The following is a 20,430-nucleotide window of genomic DNA, read 5'->3' as shown; positions in this document are numbered from 1 at the left end:
CCACTGCACTACTCCGTATTTTGGTATCCTGTCCTGTCCTTAGGATTTGGGTGGGGGAAATGTAAATTCTTAATTCCCATTAGCTTCAGCTGAAGGAATTTTGTTTATGAATAGGATGGCCTGGCTTTGTCAACAGGTACAAAATAGCCATCTCTAAAGACTTGAGGCTTCTGCTTCAGCCGATGGCCGGAAGATTGTGGGTGCTTTCTGCCTCTGTTAAGATTTAGAGAAATGTAAAATTCTGCCTCTTTTTTTTAAACAAGAATAAAATTTTATTCAACGTTTGGCCTCGTATAAGGAAAATATTTACAAAATGTTTTATCGGTGGTCTTTACCTCCAGCAAGATTGGCCAAAATGTTCCCCTTCAGCCCCCGCAAATTGCTGGAAATGCAATTATCAACAAGGGACCTTCTATCACATGTGGTGAACATGTCCCCGAGCCGAGGTGGCGCAGTACTGCAGGCTACTTCAGCTGACTGTTATCTGCAGTTCAGTGGTTCTAATCTCACCGGCTTAAGGTTGACTCAGCCTTTCATCCTTCCGAGGTGGGTGAAATGAGGACCCAGACTGTGGGGGCGATATGCTGACTCTGTAAACTGCTTAGAGAGGGCTGAAAGCCCTATGAAGCAGTATATAAGTCTAACTGCTACTGCTATTGCTATTCTCCCAAAGCTAGAGAATACTGGACAAAAATTCAAAAATGGTTGGAGGAAATGATGGAACAAAAAAAACGACATGAAACCAGAGTTGTTTCTTCTGGCAATAATAAAAGGAAATATAAGTCAGGAAATTCAATGTATTATGCTTCGTGTAATTTAGGTTAACTTGAACTACTGTAACGCTCTCTACATGGGGCTGCCCTTGAAGAGCACCCGGAAGCTTCAGCTGGTCCAGAATGCGGCTGCGCGGGTTATCATGGGGGGCATCTAGGTGCTCCCATGTTACACCCCTTTTAAGCGGCCTGCACTGGTTGCCGGTTGTCTTCCAGGTGAGATTCAAGGTACTAATTATGACCTTTAAAGCGCTCCATGGCTTAGGCCCAGGGTACCTGCGAGACCACCTACTGCCACCGGTAGCCTCCCACCGTCCAGTGCGATCCCACAGAGTTGGCCTCCTCAGGGTGCTGTCGGCCAGACAGTGTCGGCTAGCGACCCCCAGGGGGAGAGCCTTCTCTGTGAGAACGCCTTCCCTCTGGAATGAGCTGTCCCCCCGGAGCTTCGTATAATCCCCGACCTCCGGTCCTTCCGATGCGCTCTAAAAAGTTGGCTTTTCCAGCAAGCCGGCCTGGCCTGAAGAAAATAAAATAAATGATTGATTTAATTGTTAATTTTAATCTAATTTTTAAAATGTTATTGTTAATATTAATTGGGTTTGGTTTTGGATACTCTATCTAATTTCCTTTTTAACTTTTGTATTATGTGTTTCTTTTAATGTTGTACGCTGCCCTGAGTCCTTGGGAGACGGGCGGCATATAAATCTAATAAACCTAAACCTAAACCGCAGCCAGAATTGCATTTGCCCAAAACTGGAAACTAAATATTCTGCCTCTTTTAATATCCCCCCAAAATATTTCATTCTCTGGGGGGGGGGGAGAGAGGCTTCCCATAGTCATATATGTGAGCCGATTACCAACCACCCAAATTGTAATCACATGAACATAGCAATAGCAGTAGACTTATATACCGCTTCATAGGCCTTTCAGGCCTCTCTAAGCGGTTTACAGAGAGTCAGCATATTGCCCCCAACAATCTGGGTCCTCATTTTACCCACCTCGGAAGGATGGAAGGCTGAGTCAACCCTGAGCCGGTGAGATTTGAACCGCTGACCTGCTGATCTAGCAGTAGCCTGCAGTGCTGCATTTAACCACTGCGCCACCTTGGCTCTTCATAATAAGAGTGGTATGAGCATCATAAGTGCAAGTACCAATTCTAAGTGAGAGGACTTGGTTTTTTTCCCCCAGCACTATCTCCATTTTAACACCAGGATGACCACGGACCTCTGGAACAGGACTTGAACATAGTGGCGATCCAATCAATAACAAAGATGAGAATTGCATGAAACTAATCTTCTCAAAAGAGGAGATAGTTTCTTTCAAAATCCCCCCCAAAAAACCATTGACCAAAATGAGTTCTCGAAATGACAAGACAAGCATTGTGTTCATCAAAATGGACGAAGGATCATTGAAATTGTTGTGTTCCACCAGACGTGGCCAACAGATGGCACTGTGTGAAGCGTCTCTGATTGGTCAAGATGCACCGGCCAGCGGGAAAAATGTGGACCTCTCATTGGTTCCCCGTCTGACAGCTACAAGTATAAATAGCTGTCAGACAGGGTTTGCTTGCTTTTTGCCTGTCAGTAGTTACTTGTTAATAAAGCGTTTACTGTTCTTGCTGCCTCCTCAGTTATTGACGCCTCAGACTATAAAAGAAATAGTTCCCCACCATCCAGTCAGAGCTGAAGAAGCTTCTTGGATGAGAAATGTCTTCAGAGATAAAACAGGAAGTCCAGTTGACTCTTGAAAAGGCAACCTTTGGGACAAGGGCCATTGGACTTTACAGAAGGAAGTTCCAACCCTTGGTTCCACAGGACACAACTCAAGCGCGACACAGCTGAGCCATATTTTACAAACTCTGGGGTTCTCCTGTGCCTAAAGCAGGGGTCGGCAACCATAAACCCTTAAAGAACTGCAAAGATTCTAAATGGAAGCCCCCCTTCAATTCTGGAGCCGACCGGAAGTCCTGGTCCCCCCACCATAGAGTCTCCTCCTAGCGCAGCATCTTTTTTCCTCTACCTGTCCTAACCAAAAGCGCTATCAATTGTGGAGCTGACCGGTGATAGGGAGCCGCAGCAGAGGAATGAAAGAGCCACATGCGGCTCCAGAGCCGTGGGTTACTGACCCCTGGCCTGAATACTTCACAGCATTTCTTCTTCTGCAAAAAAAGAAAGAGAGAGAGAGAAGGCCACTAGAATCAAACTCACCTGTTACTACTTAGCACTCAGTTCTTTATTGTCCAGCAAAAATGCACAATTTACCACATTACCCCAAATTAGACTTCCTTTGCCCCGAGGACAATCAGAACACCGTCAAGTTTTTCCATCGACGTTTGATGTCTCGAGAGAATTGGTCCAGCCACCATTCCGCGAACATAACTTCCTGGAGCCAGAGTTGAAACTTCTCCCATTCGTAAGGGTTCTGGAAGTCTTGTGGGGTCAATTCTAAGAGGGCAGACTCCAACTTACGGAGCGTTGCTCCTGAAAGACGCAGGTTCCGATAACGGAAATTTTCCTTCCAGCTTCTTACTTGCCCCTGGAATGCAATAGCGAGCAGGAGTGTTGATCAAAAAGATTCACAAGCCAGGGGGAAAAAAATTGTGCCGCGACTCCACCTCTCTTGTCTTGACCCCACACAGATACAGATACAGAATGCTTGAATGAACAGATAAGAAGGGCATAGCCCACAACTGCATAACGGACTGAGAAAGAAACTCAGAATCAAGTTTCTCTAACTTCTCAGACTATAAAGAGCCGAGGTGGCACATAAAGAGCCAAGGTGCTGCAGTGGTTAGGGTGCAGTACTGCAGGCCACTTCAGCTGACTGTTATCTGCAGTTCAGCGGTTCTAATCTCACCAGCTCAAGGTTGACTCAGCCTTCCATCCTTCCGAGATGGGTGAAATGAGGACCCAGACTGTGGGGCCGATATGCTGACTCTGTAAACCGCTTAGAGAGGGCTGAAAGCCCTATGAAGCGGTATATAAGTCTAACTGCTATTGCTATTGCTATTGCTAAAACAGACAGCGGGAGTTTTGTACCATGCAGATGTGCAAGGTTCTATTAATGTAGCCTTACAATAAAGTTCCGTAGCTCAGCTGCTCACGTTTTCTGCCTGGTTTACCTTGGAAGGCTGACTTCCAAACCTGAAAACCTGCACGTATAAATCTCCCTCTGTCTATTTTACTGCATGATGAGTTCACAAGGTTCTTTTTTGAGTTTCTTTCTGTGTGTGTTGTACAGCTGTGGGTTATGCCCTCTCTTATCTGATTGTGGTTAGCCTCTCTCCCACCCTCATGTCTCCCCTCTGAACCTCCATTTTGGCCTTCAATGTGCCGGGCGAGGCCTGCGCAGGCCTAAACGGAGGATCGGAGAGGAGTCTCCTTTGAACCTCCATTTTGGCCTTCAATGTGCTGGGCGAGGCTGTACGGGCCTAAATGGAGCATCGATGGGGAGTCCACTCTTAACCTTCATTTTGGCCTGCAATGTGCCAGGTGAGGCCTACACAGGCCTAAATGGAGCATCGGATAGGAGTCCCCTCTGAACCTCCATTTTGGCCTTCAATGTGCCAGGCGAGGCCTATGTAGGCCTAAATGCAGCATCAGAAGGGAGTCCCCTCTGAACCTCCATTTTGGCTTCAATGTGCCAGGTGAGGCCTGCACAGGCCTAAATGGGGCATTGGAGAAGAGTATCCTCTGAACCTCCATTTTGGCCTGCAATGTGCCAGGCAAGGCCTACACAAGCCTAAATGGAGCATCGGATAGGAGTCTCCTCTGAACCTCCATTTTGGCCTGCAATGTGCCGGTCAAGGCTTACGCAGGACTAAATGGAGCATCGTATAGGAGTCTCCTCTGAACCTCCATTTTGGCCTGCAATGTGCCGGTCAAGGCCTACGCAGGCCTAAATGGAGCATCAGATAGGAGTCTCCTCTGAACCTCCATTTTGGCCTGCAATGTGCCGGGCGAGGCCTACGCAGGCCTAAATGGAGCAACGGAGGGGCAGGAACGCTCCTCCAAACGTCCATTTTAGCTGACAAAATGCAGGACGAATGTTGCAGAGCCTCCGTGGTTGTTGCAGGGTTCGTCATTTCAGGACTTGTTCCATGCTCATACCCCCCAGGGATCACCTGTATTTGAGGGGCTGTCACAAAGAAGAGAGGGTCAGCCTATTTGCCAACAGGCAAGACAAGAAACAACAGATGGAAACTAGTCAAGGAGGGAAGCACCCTGGAATTAAGGAGAAATTTCCTAACAAGGAGAACAATCAACCAGTGGAATGCCTCAGAAGTTCTGGGTGGTTCATCCCTGGAAGTTTTTAAGCAAAAGACTAGACAGCCATTTCTCTGAAATGATGTAGGGTCTCCTGCTTGAGCCCTTAGAAATTTTAGAAATTACAACAGAGGGAATAGCTTGTTGAGATTGAGCCGCCAAAAGTGACTGAGAAGTGGAGAGCTAGATCTAAAGGTTGATAGGACCAATTAAAGGATAATTTAATTACAGGAAAATCCTGAGCATGAACTGGAAGACTAAGTAGGAGATGGGTGGAAACTAATCAAGGAGAGAAGCAACCTAGAACTAAGGAGAAATTTCCCAACAGTGAGAACAATTAATCAGTGGAATGACTTGTCTTCAGAAGTGGTGGGTGCTCCATCACTGGCGGTTTTAAAAAGGAGATGGGACAAGCATTTGTCTGAAATGGCATAGGTGCAGGTGTCTTTGGGATTGACGGGATATACCCCTTCCTATCACCGTCTCTTCAGGATGGTTTAGGTCCAGTTGGACCATCCTGCAGGTGGAATTTCGGCAGCATTCTCAGAACCCCGTGATGGCTAACCTCTGTGTGCCGAAATCTCTCTGGGCACGCCAGCCGTTGCCTGTTGCTCTTCGGAGTTCTAGCATGCACATGCGCACTAACCAGCTACTATTTGCATGCACAGGAGTGCCAGAAACCAGAAGCCAAGTTAACCGGTGCACATCTGCATGCCAGAAACCAGAAGCTCAACATGTGCGTGCCAGAGAAATGCTCTTCCGGTTTCCGGAACTCCTGTGCGCACATGCTGGGGAGCTGCTCTTCTGGTTTCCTGTGCTCCTGCATGCGTGCATGCTCCTCTTTCAGCACTTGGTGCAGAAAAGACTCCCCAACACTGGCATAGGGTCTCCTGCTTAAGCAGGAGGTTGGATAAGAAGATCTCCATGGTCCTTTCCAACTTTGTTATTATGTTCTATTCTGGTCTGACTTTCAAATGTGTTCAAACAACATGTTCAGCTCCATCCAAGACAGAGGTGGTATTCAGCAGGTTTTGACCAGTTCTGGAGAACTGGTAGCAGAAATTTTGAGTAGTTCAGAGAACTGGTAAATACCACCTCTGGCTGGCCCTTCCCCCATCTTTTCTCCACCTCCTGAGTCCCAACTGATCGGGAGGAAATGGGGATTTTGCAGTATCCTTCACCTGAAGTGGGGAGGAAATGGAGATTTTACAGTATCCTTCCCCTGGAGTAGGGAGGAAATGGGGATTTTGCAGCAACCTTCCCCTGGAGTGGGGAGGGAATGGGGATTTTGCAGTAATCTTCCCCTGGAGTGGGGAGGAAATGGGCATTTTGCAGTAATCTTCCCCTGGAGTGGGGAGGAAATGGGCATTTTGCAGTAATCTTCCCCTGGAGTGGGGAGGAAATGGGCATTTTGCAGTAATCTTCCCCTGGAGTGGGGAAGGAATGGGGATTTTACAGTAACCTTTCCCTGGAGAGGAGAGGGAATGGGCATTTTGCAGTATCCTTCCCCTGGAGTGGGGAGGGAATGGGGATTTTACAGTAACCTTTCCCTGGAGAGGAGAGAGAATGGAGATTTTACAGTATCCTTCCTCTGCCCCGCCCACCAAAGCCACACCATGCCTACCAAACCACGCCCACAGAAGCAGTAGTAAAAAAAAAATGAATCCCACCACTGATCCGAGAGATTTGATCTCTTCATTGGTCGGAGAAAGATCCAGTCGTGCTAAAGGTAACTTGGAATAACCACGGAAAAGGGGACAGGGCAATTCAAAGGGAGAAGAATAAGAAGGAAGAAAATAAAGTGTTCCTTTTACAGAACCCAAGATTGCCAGAAATAAGTCAAATAAAGGGAAATGAGGGAAGGTTTTCTTCTTAAAGCTACAACAGCACCAAAGTAGGTTTATAAGAGACAGTTTGGTGTACTTGATTAGGACACTAGGCTAGAAAGCAGGAAGGCGTGAGTTCAAGTCCTGACTTAGCTACGAAAGCCAGCTGAGTGACTTTGGGCCAGTCCCCCATTCTTAGTCCACCTCACAGGGTTATTGTTGAGAAAACAAAGTAGAATGTGTGTTGGCAGTTTTCTTTTATTTTTTTAGCAGATTTTTTAAATTATTTTTTCCCTTCTACAACACCTTACAGTCATTATATCAACATTGTTATGTTATCATACCTGTACATGTATATAATATTTCGCTTCTATATTTACACACCTTTATACATATATCTATATCTATATCTATATCTATGTCTATGTCTATGTCTATGTCTATATCTATATCTATATCTATATCTATATCTATATCTATATCTATCTCTATCTCTATCTATATCTATATCTATATCTATATCTATATGTCTCTATGTCTCTATGTCTCTATGTCTCGATAGCTATCTCTATCTCTATCTATCTCTATCTATATCATCTATCTCTATCTCTATCTCTATCTCTATCTCTATCTCTATCTCTATCTCTATATCTATATCTATATCTATATCTATATCTATATTATCTCTATCTCTATCTCTATCTCTATCTCTATCTCTATCTCTATCTCTATCTATATGTCTATATGTCTATATGTCTATATGTCTATATGTCTATATGTCTCTATATCATCTATCTCTATCTCTATCTCTATATCTATATATCTATATGTCTCTATGTCTCTATGTCTCTATGTCTCTATATCTATCTCTATCTCTATCTCTATCTCTATCTATCTCTATCTCTATCATCTATATCTATCTCTATATATCTATATCTATATTTATATTTATAAACATTTATAGATTTATATCTATATCTAAATATCATCTATCTATCTATCTATCTATCTATCTATCTATCTATCTATCATCTATCTATCTATCTATCTATCTATCTATCTATCTATCTATCTATCTATCATCTATCTATCTATCGGCTTAATTAATTTTATTCTTGTTTTGCAGCCATTTGTACCAATTGTTCCAAATTTCATATTATTCTGGCTCTTCTTTATCTTTTAATTTCAGTTTTAATTTCTCCATCTTCGCACAATCCAAAGTTTTTTTTATCACTAATTCGTCCGAGGGGATATTATTTTGTTTCCAGCATTGGGCAAACAGTATTCTAGCTGTGGTCAGCAGGTGTATTAATATATACCTAATTTTCTTTGTATATTTCCCTTTGATTATTCCCAGCAGAAAGATCTCGGGTTTGTATTTTATCTGTACTCCTGTAATTTCTTGCACCCATTTCCAAATTTTTGTCCAATATTTTTGTGTTTCTGGGCAAGTTCACCATATGTAATAAAAAGTCCCTTGTACTTTTTTACACTTCCAGCAGGTCGGCTTCATGTTTGGGTACATTTTAGCCAATCTTGTTAGTGGTAAATGGCGTTTTCGCCACCTTGAGTTAAAGTATCTGATCCTTGAGTAAAGTATCGTCATTCCCAAAGAAGAGAGGGGAAGAGAGTGAAAGACGAAAGGGTAAAGGAGAGAAAGAAAGGAAGGGGTAGTAAGAGTAGGAGAGAGGAAAGGAAGGGGAGGATTAGGGGAGAAAATGGGAAAGAAGAAAAGAGAAAGGAGAGGAGTAAAGAAGAAAGTAGAGAAGAAGGAAGGGTAGAAGAAGAGGAGAGAGGGAAGAAGTAGGGCTGTTGTAACACAACATGGATGTATGGAATGGCAGGAAAGCAACCTCGATTATACTATTCTATCTTTAGGGGAAGAATGGAATCCTCAATGTTAAAGGATAATATATAATACTAACAATATCTATGAGAAATGTGTATTTGTGAATGCATGTATGAGAAACCAAAAAAACCCCTATTTTCAGAAGAAATAAAAAAGAATTTGCAAAGATAAAGGGACGTGTGACTCATCCCTCCCCCTAAATCTTGGGGCAGTGAGTTCTGCAGATCAACCTCCCCTGAGAAAAATAAAAGAAACAATTTCTCCTTGGAATTGGAAGAGTCTTGTCCCTCCCTCCCCAACCACTTACAACGCAACAGATCCTTGGCCAACAGCAGTCCAACACATCGGGGTGTTTCTCTTGCCTTCTCGGGGCGCAAGAGGCAGCCTGGCTGAGCCCCACTTGGGAAGGAACGCTCCCCATCAGCCCCCGGGGCCACCTGGGCCAAGGCTGCAGGGCTTTTCCTGGAGTAATAGGTGAAACCTCAGCTGGCTCTGCCTTTGAGATGGCCTTCAACCCCCCCTTCAGTCTGACCTCATAATGATAAAAAAGGGGGGAGAAATAAGATCAAGGGGGGGAAACCACCCACCCACCTTCCCTCCCTCCTTCCCACCCTTGCTGATGCCTTCATTTGCTGGGAGACCGTCCTTAAAACAGAGTAGGATTGGGGGGGGGGGGGACTAGAAGTCAAGCTACTAGATTTCATGTCATTTGAATTTCAACTGGATCACAATGAAGCACATTTAATGACATTGCGTGATCCGGGCTCTCCTGTGATCCTTCTAACATCCCACAAATGGTGGTTTAGCAACAAGGCGCAGGGGAAAAAAGAGCACCACTGTGATACTTGTGGACTTGGTGGGGTGATGGAGCCTCAGGTGGCCTCAGCAGTCTACCTCAAAGGTTCGTAACCTTCGGTATACAGTAGCAGATCCCAGCATTTGAGGGGTTGAAGAGCCTGGGTCTCCTCATGAAAGAAAGAAAGAAAGAAAGAAAGAAAGAAAGAAAGAAAGAAAGAAAGAAAGAAAGAAAGAAAGAAAGAAAGAAAGAAGGAAGGAAGGAAAAACCACCCTTTTCCTCATAAAAAAAACATGTAAGTGTTTGAAGACATACAGTATTGTATTTATTATATTACTGGTTTCTCCACCTTGGTAAATTCTAGAGGTGTCTGGACTTCAGCTCCCAGAGTTCCCCAGACTTCACAATCATTGCTGAGAATGCTGGGAATTGAAGTCTACTCAGGCAGCTCAAGAGGGGATGCGCTGATTTAAAATTGTAGTTATTTATGATGTGTTCCAATTAGACATGTAAACCACAAGTTGAAACTTGGTCATTCAAGTCATACGAAGGCCAATCCCTTTAAAAAAATGTTTTCGAAGCAAATATTTATTAAAATTATATCTATATCTATATCTATATCTATATCTATATCTATATCTATATCTATATCTATATCTATATCTATATCTATATCTATATCTATATCTATATCTATATCTATATCCATATCCATATCCATATCCATATCCATATCCATATCCATATCTATCCATCCATCCATCCATCCATCCATCCATCCATCTATCATCTATATCATCCATCCATCATATCCATCATCCATCTACCTACCTACCTATCATCCATCTATCTATCTATCCATCCATCCATCCATCCATCCATCCATCCATCCATCCATCCATCCATCCATCCATCCATCCATCCATCCATATCCATCATCTATCTATCTATCTATCTGTCTGTCTGTCTGTCTGTCTGTCTGTCTGTCTGCCTGCCTGCCTGCCTGCCTGCCTGCCTGCCTGCCTGCCTGCCTGCCTGCCTGCCTGCCTGCCTACCTACCTACCTACCTACCTACCTACCTATCAATGGTTGTGTGTGTTCCAGCATAACTCTGGAACACCTCAAAAAATTTCAACCAAACTTGGTACACAGATGTGTTCTGTTAAGATACAGCCTGTTGTGCCTTAAAATGGCTTCTACTGTACAGCACAGTGGAGTTGCCATGATAACGGCTTCATAGTACTCCACAAGGGGGTTCCTTCTGGTAAGGGAGAAAATCCAACAATAGAAATTACACTTCTGGGGGCACAGGGAAAACATTTTTAACTAATTTAATTGTCGCTGAAATCAGGGCTCAGGGAGAAGTTGCTCTTGCCATCGTCTCTTTGGGAATTGCGGTGACGTTAATGGAAGGAGGGAGGACAGCCAATTCGGCACTTAAGTTGCCACTTGGCATCTGCCATGCCTGTCTAATACAGGACTGGGATAAGTAAATACCCAGGCAACACTGGGTTATCAGCTGGTATTTAATATTTAAGAGCCATTTTAGTCTAGTGATTAAGGCACAAGGATGAAACCGGGAGACCAGGAGTTCTAGTCCCACTTTATGTGTGAAAGCTAGCTAGGTGACTTTGGGCCGATCACCAGGCAATCATGAATTCTGGTGCCACCTTAAGTATGAGAGCCAACTGGGTGACTTTGGGCTGATCACCAGGTGATCCTGAGTTCTAGTCCCTTTCTTAGGCATGAAAGCCAATTGGTGATTTGGGACCAGTTAAACACTCTAACACAACCCGCTTCACAGGGCTGTTGTTGTGGGGGGGAAAGGAGGAGGAAGGACTATTAGGCATCTTGCCATTTTATAAAAATAAAATGCCCATTTTTCATGCAAGCATCTAGTCCTCAACATTCTTCATACTGCAGCATAGCCTCAAATCTTTCATTTCCCTGAGTAACCTATTGAAATTGTCTATTGCTGTCTCAGTTACTAAATTAAGATTAATAAATGTCAGATAGGCACTTCTAAGGGATGGGGGTGGCTCAGTGGCTAAGACACTGAGCTTGTCCATTCAAAAAGGTCAGCAGTTTGGCGGTTCAAATCCCTAGTGCCCGTTACTTGTCTGGGCTTCTGCCAACCTAGAGGTTGGAAAGCACATAAAAATGCAAGTAGACAAATAGGGACCACCTTTGATGGGAAGGTAACAGCATTCCATGCACCTTTGGCGTTTAGACATGCCGGCCACATGACCACAGAGACATCTTTGGACAGTGCTGGTTCTTTGGCTTTGAAACGGAGATGAGCACCGCCGCCTAGAGTCGGGAATGACTAGCACATATGTGCGAGGGGAATCTTTACCTTTAGGCACTTCTAAACCCCATGAGGCCATCTGCAGCTTTGGGGTGCAATGAAACCACACTTTCTTTTCTTCCAAACATGTTTTATTGTGGTTTATGTATGAACCAGGGGTGGGTTCCTGCCAGTTCTAACCTCTTCTATAGAAGAGGTTCCACAAATCTACAGTGACATTTAGAACCGGTTCCAGCTCCATCCCCCCACCCGTCCACACATCATCAAGATGAAGAGCAAGAGGAGGAATTCTGGGAGTTGAAGTCCACAAGTCTTAAAGCTGTCAAGTTTGAACACCCCTGGGGTTTTTCTTCTAAAAGGTTAGAGGTGCAAGGATCTTGTAACTTGACAGCTTTAAGACTTGGGTGCTTCAAATGCCAGAGTTTCTGAGCCAACATGACTGGAGGAGGAATTCTGGGAGTTGAAGTCCACAAGTCTTAAAGCTGTCAAGTTTGAACATCCCTGGGTTTTTTTTTTCTAAAGGGTTAGGGGTGCAAGGGTCTTGTAACTTGACAGCTTTAAGACTTGCGTGCTTCAAATGCCAGAGTTTCTGAGCCAACATTTTGGTTGCTAAGCAAAAGCGTTGTTAAGTGAGTTTCACCACATTTTATAAGTTGGCCACGCCCACCCAGTCATATGACTGCCAAGCCACTCCCACTCAATCACATGGCTGGCAAGCCACTCCAACAAGCCACTCCCACGAAGCAGCCCACACCTACAGAAGTGGTTCAAAAATTTTTTGAAACCCACCACTGGTGTGAACCAAGCCATGGTGGTCATCCCCAACATTCTCCCTTGAGGTCTCATATTCTGTGAAGCTCATTCACCCAGATTTCAAGGCTCCTGAATCTAACTGATAATGAAAACTTGGGGACCTGGGAATTTTAAGTTTGTCAAGGTGAAAGTTTCCAAGGCCAGTCACTCCCTCTAAGCCCAGACTTCACAGGGTTGTTGTTATCGGAAAAATAGGAAAAAGGGAAGAGAAGTAGTCGTGTTCACCACCTTGAGTTACATATGAAGTAATAAAGAAGGGATAAAAATGGAAAAACAGACAAATCAATCAGTAAATACATAAATATTGGCCATCAGTAAATAAATACATAAATGTTGTACCTTTAAATGGTTTCTACTGTACTGCCGTAAAATGGCTTCTACTGTGAAGCGCAGTGGAGTTGCCATGGTCACGACTTCACAGTACTCCACAAGGGAGCTTCCTCTGGTAAGGGAAAAAGAATTCTAGGATCACATTTAAACAACTCCATGTTTGATAGACATTTTCTCTGCTGGCTCTTGGTGGCTCTGCCTTTCTCACAGCTATGTTTTAATTCCCACCCTCGAGGTTCAAACCGATCATATGAATTTTGCGAAAACCTACAGTTCCAAATAAAAGTCTCACAACAAATCATAAAACTAGATCAGTTAAAGTCTCTTTAAAGTTCAGCCCACTTCTCTGGCTTTCCAAAACAGTCCATCCACACAACAGCCTTCGTTTTAATTTTTATTCCAGCTTTTTTTGCCAAAAGTTCAAGACAGTATACATTCCTTCCTCATTTTGTTAACACAGCAGCCCTGTGAGGTAGGCGGGATGAAGAAAGCTTCGGCTGAAGTCATCTCCTCAGCTTCTGAAACTGAGGGGGGGGGGGGTCAACTAGAATCATCCCGATCCAACATCTTAAACAACTTCATCTCCAAGAATTAACATGTAGTCCTCAATGGAACTGCATCTACATGGAGGGAAGTATGCAGTGTAATACCCCAAGGCTCTGTTTTAGGACCAGTACTCTTCAACAGCTTCATCAATGATTTGGATGAGGGGATAAACAGGGAACTCATCAAATGTGCAGATGACACCAAGCTGGCAGGAATAGCCAACACTCCAGAAGAAAGGCTTAAGATACAGAAGGATCTTGACAAACCTGAACATTGGGCACTATCTAATAAAATGAAATTCAATGGTGAAAAGAGTAAGGTTCTACATTTAGGCAAGAAAAACAAAATGCACAGGTACAGTATAGGTGGTACCTTGCTCAAGAGTAGTAACTGTGAGAGGGATCTTGGAGTCCTAGTGGACAACCATTTAAATATGAGCCAGCAGTGTGCAGCAGCTGCCAAAAAAGCCAACACAGTTCTAGGCTGCATAAACAGAAGGACAGGATCAAGATCACATGAAGTGTTAATACCACTTTATAATGCCTTGAAGGCCACACTTGGAATACTGCATTCAGTTTTGGTCGCCACGATGTAGAAAAGATGTGGAGACTCTAGAAAGAGTGCAGAGAAGACCAACAAAGATGATTAGGGGACTGGAGACTAAAACATATGAAGAACGGTTGCAGGAACTGGGTATGTCTAGTTTAATAGAAAGAAGGACTAGGGGAGACATGATAGCATTGTTCCAATATCTCAGGGGTTGCCACAAAGAAGAGGAAGTCAAACTATTTTCCAAGGCACCTGAGGGTAGAACAAGAAGCAATGGGTGGAAACGAATCAAGGAGAGAAGCAACTTAGAACTGAGGAGAAATTTCCTGACAGTTAGAACAATTAATCAGCGAAACAGCTTGCCTCCAGAGGTTGTGAATGCCCCAACACTGGAAGTCTTTAAGAAGATGTTGGATAGACATTTTGTCTGAAACGGTATAGGGTTTCTTGCCTAGGCAGGGGTTTGGACTAGAAGACCTCCAAGGTCCCTTCCAACTCTGCTATTGTATTGTATTGTATTGTATAATTAAAGACTGTCATTTCAGAACATAGTCAGTGGGTGGCAGTCATGAATTAGAAATGTGTACAAATGCCAAAACAATAGCAGGAAGGTTATAAAACCTTCCCAGTGGTTACTTTATACTCTACTGTAGCCGGATCCTCTTGAGAAATGTTCCCCAACTTTAGCAATTTAGAGATATGTGGATTTCAGAACCCCCCAACCAGACATGTATGTTGAAACTCTAGAAAGAGTGCAGAGAAGGGCAACAAAGATGATTAGGGGATTGGAGGCTAAAACATATGAAGAACGGCTACAGGAATTGGGTATGTCTAGTTTAATCAAAACAAGAACTCGGGTCTCAGTCCTGAAGTGAACCTGGCTGGAAATCAGGTGGAACAACAGTTGATGACCTCTTTCTATTGGTCCACCATAGAACGTGTCCTCACCTACTGCATTATAGTTTGGTAGGCTGGTTTAACTGCTGTGGCCAGGAAGGCACTAGAGAGAGTGATCAATTCGGCCCAAGTAACCATCAGTTGCCCTCTTAACACCACTGGATGACATCGCCAGGTCTCGCTGCTTTAGCAGAGTAAGGAAGATACTCAGAGATGGTTCACACCCTGGTCAGTGTCTCTTTGCGCTTCTACCACTGGGCAGAAGACATCAAAGCATAGCCAGCTGAATAAATAGGTTTAAAAATAGTTTCTTGGGCTGTCAGTCTCTTAAACACAACCACAATCACTCCACACACACACACACACACGGAAACTTATGACTACTTTTTTCTTTCTTTTTTTCCTAAGTATTTGCATAGGGATTATCCTTTATACTATTTATGTTGTTTGTGTTTTTTTTGTATGGATTGCACCAGTGAGACTAAAACCAATTTCATTGTATACATGATGTACAATGACAATAAAGGCTATACTATATTGTTCTGACACCCCTCCGTACGGTGAGTCACGCCGACACAAGATTACAGCTAGACAATTTATTCACAGTAAATTGACACACCGATAAGACTTTGGCAGCAACCCAGGCTTCCACAGATAAGAAATACACACCAGAGCTTCTCCAGCTTTAGTATAATAGTTGAGTCCTGCAAACAGTCGCCTCCCAAAGTCTCTTCTTATATATTCTCTTGGGAGGAGCATCACAAACACCTGGCCCCAATTATCTTCTGTATCTCTGTAGTTGCTGTCGGCGCTTATCTGCCTGTCTTTGCCAGGCGTCCGGGACCAACTCCCTTAGCTCCTCCCCACTGCTCCAGGGCCTGACGTCTTCACCACTGCTCCAGGGCCTGACGTCAGGGACAAACTCCCTTTGGCTTTCACTGCTGCTCCATGCCTCAGGTGCCTCCTGGTGGCCAACCAGCCTCTCTGGTCCCTGCTCAGAGTCTGAACCCCGTCCAGGGTCCTCCATATCTTCCAGAGCCAACTCATAGGGTCCCTCGCTATCGGAGTCTGTTTGTAGCTCCAACGGCTCCTGCTGGGCCACAACACTATACTATACTGAGGCCATCTTGAAGGCTTCAGAGTTGCCACAAAGCAGAACAGAGGAGAGGGATGAGGGAAATAGCTAGATGGGGTTTTGTAGCCAAAAAAAAAAAAAAAGTTTTCCTGTGGGAACCAAGGGCATCCTGACAGGTGGCTGCCTGGAGGAGGACTGAAGTGAACAAAGCAACCGTCCAGCAACTGGATTGGACAACAAAACCAGTGACACGGGGGGAAAGGGGGACACATTTACTGTTTAACTAGGTGAAAGCCGTGGAAACTTTCAGTCGGCTTTCACCAGTTGTGCCAATATGATGTATCCAATAAACAGTTGAGGAATTTGCCTGCCTCAAAATTTTGCTTTCAATGGGTGCATTACTTAGAACACTGATACTGGGATGATATAATAGCTGCCTTCCAATATTTGAGGGGCTGCCACAAAGAGGAGGGGGTCAACTTGTTTTCCAAAGCAACAGAAGGCAAGACAAGAAAACGACGGATGGAAACTGATCAAGGAGAGAAGCAATCTTGAACTACTAACAGTGAGAATAATTAACCAGTGTACAATCTTGCCTTCAGAAGTTGTGGGTGCAGGTTTTAAGAAGAGACTGGACTTGTCTGAAAGGGCATAGAGCCATGATGGCAAACCTATGGCATGCATGCCACAGGTGGCATGCCGGGACCTCCCAGTGGGCATGTGAGCCGTTGCCCCAGCTCACCTCCCCTGCACATGCCTCCCACCAGCCAGCAGGATTTTCGGATCTCTGCCATGCATGCACGGGGGAGAGGAGCTCATGTTCTAGCTCAAGGTTGACTCAGCCTTCCATCCTTCCGAGGTGGGTGAAATGAGGACCCAGACTGTGGGGGCGATATGCTGACTCTGTAAACCCCTTAGAGAGGGCTGAAAGCCCTATGAAGCTGTATATAAGTCTAACTGCTATTGCTGTGTGTGCATTTGGGGTGGGGGCAGGGAGCACAGTGGGGGCAGCACCCCCCCATACCCCATTTTGGTTCCCAGGAGGCTTCAGGGAGGGTGTGCTAGCCCAAAATTGGGCATGGGGGTTGCAGCACTTCCCCCCCCCCGTGAGGCCTGTTTTTTGGTCCTAGGAGGCTGTAGTAAGGCCCAAAATTGGGTGTGGGGGGAGGGTCGCTTGGGGGGTGGGTGTCACACATGCATTGCATTATGGGTGTGGGAGTGCAACATCAAAAAGGTTAGTTATCACTGGGATAGGCCCCAGGAGGTTGGACTAGAAGACCTCCAAGGTCTCTCAAAGTCTTGTTAATTCTGTTCTATTCTGTTCTGCCTTTCAAACATATTCAAACGACACATTTTTAGCCCAATCCAAGATATTGGATCCTTTTCACTGATGGGAGAAAAATCCAAGTCATGGTAAAAGCAATTTGGAATAACCATGATAAAGCAGGAAGGGAAATTCAAAGGGAGAGGAACAAGAAGGAAGAAAATATGGAAATAAAGCAGTTCTTTTATAGAACCAAAGGAGGCCAGGAATCAGGGGTGGGGCTTCACAAATTTCAGCAACTGGTACTCTGTCTGGTTGCTGGGTGGGCGTGGCCATGGTGGGCGTGGCCTGGTCGGCCTCTTGCACCCCAGCGGGTGGGGGCTGTTTCCACCTTCCCCAGGCTCCGGAGGCTTTCTTCAAGCCTCTGGGAGGGCAAAAACTGCTTTCCCAGGCTCTGGAGGCCATCTAGAGACTGGAAACAGGCCCATTTCCGGCCTTCCAGAACTTCTGGGAGGACCATTCCCCCCCCTTCCCCAAGCTTCCATTCGGGCCCTGCCCTTACTTCGCATCCAAAAACGGGCTGCGTGGAGACTCCTGGGAGGGGATGGGCGGGCATGGCCAGCCAGGGTTGGGATTTGAAGGTTCTCTAAACTGGCCATAACATTAGCTGCAGGTTCTCCCGAACCTGGGCGAACACGTAGCACCCACCCCTGCCAAAAATCCAACAAAATAAATTGAAACGAGAAAATATTTTCTTGTGAAAGCTACAGCAGCACCCAAGTGAGTTTGGTTCCTTCAAACTCTGTTATTCTGGACATCTTAAAAGCTGCTAAAGTTGGGAAACACTAAATCTGAAGAATGGGGACATCATACCCAAAGCAGGGGCGGGGAAAAAAACACCCAGCTTTACAGAGACACAATTATTCCCCAAGTGTTTTTTAAGCAACCGTTTTATTGTAATAAACGTACAAAATTAGTACAAAGGGTAAAATCCAGAGGTGGCACTGCTGGGAAATCAATCAGGTACGATCCAGACTGTCTCCTATGCCCAATATTAGAAATTGTTATTAACAGTGCTCCAGAAGCCAATCCATTTGCTTCTTTCTCCGAATAACCTCAGCTCCGTAAACTACAAACTTTTCTTCCACTCTATCTCCATTAAAACTTCATCTAGGCAGGGTGCAGGTTCCAACCGACAAATTTAATAGGAACGCACAAGAGAAGCAAGCCAAGTTGAAAAAGAAGGCTTTACTTCTCCCCCAACTATAGTGTGACCTTGTCCATCTCGGCCAAGCCTCCATGTTGGCGTTCAGAGTCCAAAACCCATACTTCCCAGCCATTAGGGATATCCAGTCCTGTTAGGAAAGAGCAGCTAGTTTGAGGAGTGGGGTGGATTTCACAAGAGGTATGGGTGTCTTGTCTTCTAGGAAGCTTCCAGGGACCACAGATGATCAGATTCTGACTGGTTTCTTTCTTCTTCATCTGCCCCCCAATTCATTTTTACATCGGTTGAACTGCGAGATCCAGCTTTTCTTAAAGCTGGAGTGTCCCACATGGATGATTTGGGCCAGAAGGCTCATGGTTTGGTAGTGGAATTCAAATACAGCAAATACCCCGTTTCCCTGAAAATAAGACCTCGCCGGATAATAAGCCCAATTGGGCTTTTGAGCGCATGCACTAAAATAAGCCCTCCCCTGAAAATATTGCAACACAGCAGCAGCCACAAGCTGACCACGCACCACAAAAAATAATAAGACCTCCCCAAAAATAAGGCCAAGTGCTTATTTCGGGGGTCAAAAAAAATAAGACGCTGTCTTATTTTCGGGGAAACACTGGTATAACTAGAACAACAGTTTCAGATGAAGCCTTCAAGTCAAACTTCTCATCAACCAATTATCATGTTTTAATCTTTAAAATTCCCTACTGAGTCCTTATTCAGGTGCATCTTAGCCTTGACCTCATTCAGCTTCCATACCCAGATGAGATCAGCCAGATGTTCCCCACATTAAGATACTTTCAGAATCACGAATGCGCAAAAAAGATTGAGGGTCAATTTCAGGGCCTAAGTACGGGGCTAACTCTCAAATACCTTCTATTTGGCGCAGGATCCTTAAATCAGGTTTGGATTCAGATTCTCCCCTGGCTTCGGAAGGACAAAGGCCCTGTTGTCACGGCTGATGATTTTGAGGTTCTAAAAGTGAGGATTTCCTTTTTAACCGCATCCCCATCTTTCAAACATGACCATCCCTTCTGGATTTCATAGTTTTCTGTTCTAGACCGTTGGCCACATTCACACTATAACACCAATTTTTCCACATTATTACACACACTGTCCTGAAAAATCTCTCCAATCAAGCCTGGATGTGATTCACACATCCAAGGAAATAGAACCTTATGGGAATGTGTGTTATGGATAAGGAAAACATCTCATGAACTTAGGGGTGAGATGGAGCTCAGGTTCTCCCAATTATTTTGGGAACGAGCTTGGCTCAAAATATGTTCTTCCCCAAGTGCCAAACTGCCCTGAAGAACTGGAGAAACTCAAGACCAAAATGAGTATTTGCAGTCTCCAACTACGTGCTCTGTGTTAAAAACCACTTAAATTCTACACAAGTTTGCACACTCCAAAGAGAATTGACACACATTGCCTGGCTACTTCTTGGATTTAGGTTGGGACCAAGATTTGGGACCAAGAATTTCAGGTTAGGGAGTAAATAACGTGGGAAATAGGTATGGCCACATCATACAGGAGAAAGAGGTCAGGGGTGGACATCATGGTAAAAAGACCTCAGTCTCCCTCATCGTTTCTCTGAAATATATCTGATTTGAGGGCATCTCTCCTCTAAATCACAGGACATCATTCTCCATTTCTAGCAATCACCCAGGGAAGGCTCTGAAGCACCTGGGGGTTTTCTGAGGACCACCAAAAAGGTTTAGTACAATTCCTGAAGCCCAAATATGGGAGGGAGCATACTGCTTCCCTTTTCTGTCTATCGGCTCACTCTGGGAGCCTATATATATATAAAGATCAATTCTGCAACTAACAGTTTATTCCCAAAGGCACCAAGTATCCAAGAGAAGAACTCTAGCATCATCTAGCAAGGTAGTCATAGATTCAAAATAGCAGAATCCAATCATA

The sequence above is a fragment of the Thamnophis elegans genome, chromosome Z (assembly GCF_009769535.1).
Source record: "Thamnophis elegans isolate rThaEle1 chromosome Z, rThaEle1.pri, whole genome shotgun sequence".
NCBI classification, from domain to species: domain Eukaryota; kingdom Metazoa; phylum Chordata; class Lepidosauria; order Squamata; family Colubridae; genus Thamnophis; species Thamnophis elegans.
This window is presented reverse-complemented; position numbering follows the sequence as displayed.